Raw genomic sequence first — 4,345 nt, 5'->3', positions numbered from 1 at the left:
ACCTCTAATAAGTTCAATGACGACATCTCATTTGGATAAATGGATTAGAAATCTGTTTCCAGTACAGAAACCTGACCCCTTCTGTCCTTTACTTTTAAAGCGTTCAGCCTGCTAATCTGCCTCACTGACGTAGAAAAGGTTGTGTGAGGTTACCTGCATTGAACCTTAGGCTAATGAGGATTGGGTTTCTCATGCTGTGTTTTAGACTCTTGCATTGACAAGTCGGGTTAACTGCCTCTGTGTGTGCGTGTGCTTGCGTTTATAACATGACAATGCATGTTTGGTCGCTTGATTGAGGTCAAACCACTTTTTATCTAACAGCATTTTCATCCTCAGTGAGTTTGTGGACAGCGCAGTGATAAATGTAGAGGGTGAGTGCAGAAGAAAATAGAGGGACAGAGAAGAGAGAAAAGGAGAAAGCTGTATTGACATCTGTGAGAAAAAAAGGAAGGGCCAGCCCATGATCTCTTTATACCACTCATGGGGACAACGTATTCAAATGAGAAGCGGATGTTTGGAGTAAATTAGTTGACCTTCACCCTGTGGGTCAGTGCCCTCTGTGTGTTTGAGTGTGTGTGAGTGAGTGAGATAGAAAGAAAGTATGCTTTAGAAGAAGGGGCGGGTGGGGGTATATTAATCCATTCTGCAGCCCATGATTGACAGGCCCTGTCACTGTTTTCCGACACTGAGAATTTTTCCCAGGCATCAGAGCGTCACCAACGTCCTCACATTCAACAGATGCTTGAGCTTTATGGCACCTTGTTTTCCCACCACTGGTTTTCATTTCATTCACTTATTTGCTATTTTATGGCAGGCTCATTCCTTAGCTAAATAGTCTGTAGTGTGTAGTACAAAATGTATGTTAGTCAAACTGGATACAATGACACTTTAGGTAAGAAAAACTAAAAAAGTCTAAATTATATCATGTTCTCATGGTTGCTCTTTATATCAAATATACGGTTCACGGTATGTGAAGTTTGCAGATATTACTAGAACACAATATGCATCATGATCTAGACAGCAGCTTTGCTAGGAAACCTCCAGGAAAACTGTAGTGTTTGTAGCATTAAAAAAAAAACTAGATAGAACTCGACGCCAATGGCGTCAATGGGGATGCCTCCGCCTGGTAGACTATACGCCTTATTAAGTTGTGATTTGGGGATGGACATTTGACCTCACAGTAATCTTGACCGGGCGGCACGGTGGTGTAGTGGTTAGTGCTGTCGCCTCACAGCAAGAAGGTCCAGGTTCGAGCCCCGTGGCCGGCGAGGGCCTTTCTGTGTGGAGTTTGCATGTTCTCCCCGTGTCTGCATGGGTTTCCTCCGGGTGCTCCGGTTTCCCCCACAGTCCAAAGACATGCAGGTTAGGTTAACTGGTGACTCTAAATTGACCGTAGGTGTGAATGTGAGTGTGAATGGTTGTCTGTGTCTATGTGTCAGCCCTGTGATGACCTGGCGACTTGTCCAGGGTGTACCCCGCCTTTCGCCCGTAGTCAGCTGGGATAGGCTCCAGCTTGCCTGCGACCCTGTAGAAGGATAAAGCGGCTAGAGATAATGAGATGAGACAATATGCATCATGATCTAGACAGCAGCTTTGCTAGGAAACCTCCAGGAAAACTGTAGTGTTTGTAGCATTAAAAAAAAAACTAGATAGAACTCGACGCCAATGGCGTCAATGGGGATGCCTCCGCCTGGTAGACTATACGCCTTATTAAGTTGTGATTTGGGGATGGACATTTGACCTCACAGTAATCTTGACCGGGCGGCACGGTGGTGTAGTGGTTAGTGCTGTCGCCTCACAGCAAGAAGGTCCAGGTTCGAGCCCCGTGGCCGGCGAGGGCCTTTCTGTGTGGAGTTTGCATGTTCTCCCCGTGTCTGCATGGGTTTCCTCCGGGTGCTCCGGTTTCCCCCACAGTCCAAAGACATGCAGGTTAGGTTAACTGGTGACTCTAAATTGACCGTAGGTGTGAATGTGAGTGTGAATGGTTGTCTGTGTCTATGTGTCAGCCCTGTGATGACCTGGCGACTTGTCCAGGGTGTACCCCGCCTTTCGTCCGTAGTCAGCTGGGATAGGCTCCAGCTTGCCTGCGACCCTGTAGAACAGGATAAAGCGGCTAGAGATAATGAGATGAGATGAGTAATCTTGACCTGTGACCTTTTAACCTCAAAATCTAATCAGTTAATGTTTGTCCCCAAATGCACAAATGGTGAAAGTTTGGTGAAATTCCTTTCATTTTCCTTGGAGATATTGTGTTCACAAGGTTTTCGGACAGACATTTGACCTCACAGTGACCTTGACCTTAGACCTTTTGATCTCAAAATCTAATCATTTCATCTTTGTCCCAAAGTGCACAAATGGTGAAAGTTTGGTGAAATTCCTTTCATTAGCCTTTGAGATATCGTGTTCAAAAGGTTTCGGGACGGACGCACGCTCGGACGCACGCACGGACGGACGGGTGGACGGACACACGGACAGACGGACAACCCGAAAACATAATGCCTCCTGCACCTTAAGGTGGCGGAGGCATAATAAAAACATCTAATGATACTTTTACCTAATGTCTACAAAAATAAACACTGAAATCAATAGGTTGTATTCAGTCACGTGACTTTTGTTTGAGAGTTTACTTCCGGTCAATGAAGTGGTGGTCAGACAAACCAATTTGGCTGCCGTTATATGAAGAGTTAGTGAAACCGTCTCCGACTATTTTCGCAGTTTAGAGGCCAATGCACGGTCAAGATACCTTCAGAAAGTTGCTCTTTGCAACGGGATAGATCCTTACACGCTAGTAAAGAAGGATTTTTATGATGATTTGGAAAATCATCCATCTGTTGAGTTCCCTGACATCTCAGACTACCTGGTGCTGCAGACATTGTTCTACACGGACAAACAGATGAAAACCTGGAAGAGCATGGAGGCGAACAACTTTTTATATGTGGCTGGGTTAAAGATCTGGGGATCAGGACACTACAAGTTACAACCCCGATTCCAAAAAAGTTGGGACAAAGTACAAATTGTAAATAAAAACAGAATGCAATGATGTGGAAGTTTCAAAATTCCATATTTTATTCAGAATAGAACATAGATGACATATCAAATGTTTAAACTGAGAAAATGTATCATTTAAAGAGAAAAATTAGGTGATTTTAAATTTCATGACAACAACACATCTCAAAAAAGTTGGGACAAGGCCATGTTTACCACTGTGAGACATCCCCTTTTCTCTTTACAACAGTCTGTAAACGTCTGGGGACTGAGGAGACAAGTTGCTCAAGTTTAGGGATAGGAATGTTAACCCATTCTTGTCTAATGTAGGATTCTAGTTGCTCAACTGTCTTAGGTCTTTTTTGTCGTATCTTCCGTTTTATGATGCGCCAAATGTTTTCTATGGGTCAAAGATCTGGACTGCAGGCTGGCCAGTTCAGTACCCGGACCCTTCTTCTACGCAGCCATGATGCTGTAATTGATGCAGTATGTGGTTTGGCATTGTCATGTTGGAAAATGCAAGGTCTTCCCTGAAAGAGATGTCGTCTGGACGGGGGCATATGTTGCTCTAGAACCTGGATATACCTTTCAGCATTGATGGTGTCTTTCCAGATGTGTAAGCTGCCCATGCCACACGCACTAATGCAACCCCATACCATCAGAGATGCAGGCTTCTGAACTGAGCACTGATAACAACTTGGGTCGTCCTTCTCCTCTTTAGTCCGAATGACACGGCGTCCCTGATTTCCATAAAGAACTTTAAATTTTGATTCGTCTGACCACAGAACAGTTTTCCACTTTGCCACAGTCCATTTTAAATGAGCCTTGGCCCAGAGAAGACGTCTGCGCTTCTGGATCATGTTTAGATACGGCTTCTTCTTTGAACTATAGAGTTTTAGCTGGCAACGGCAGATGGCACGGTGAATTGTGTTCACAGATAATGTTCTCTGGAAATATTCCTGAGCCCATTTTGTGATTTCCAATACAGAAGCATGCCTGTATGTGATGCAGTGCTGTCTAAGGGCCCAAAGATCACGGGCACCCAGTATGGTTTTCCGGCCTTGACCCTTACACGCAGAGATTCTTCCAGATTCTCTGAATCTTTTGATGATATTATGTGCTGTAGATGATGATGATATGTTCAAACTCTTTGCAATTTTATACTGTCAAACTCCTTTCTGATATTGCTCCACTATTTGTCGGCGCAGAATTAGAAGGATTGGTGATCCTCTTCCCATCTTTACTTCTGAGAGCCGCTGCCACTCCAAGATGCTCTTTTTATACCAAATCATGTTAATGACCTATTGCCAATTGACCTAATGAGTTGCAATTTGGTCCTCCAGCTGTTCCTTTTTTGTAC

This window comes from Neoarius graeffei, chromosome 15, assembly GCF_027579695.1.
Source record: "Neoarius graeffei isolate fNeoGra1 chromosome 15, fNeoGra1.pri, whole genome shotgun sequence".
Taxonomy (NCBI): Eukaryota; Metazoa; Chordata; class Actinopteri; order Siluriformes; family Ariidae; genus Neoarius; species Neoarius graeffei.
This window is presented reverse-complemented; position numbering follows the sequence as displayed.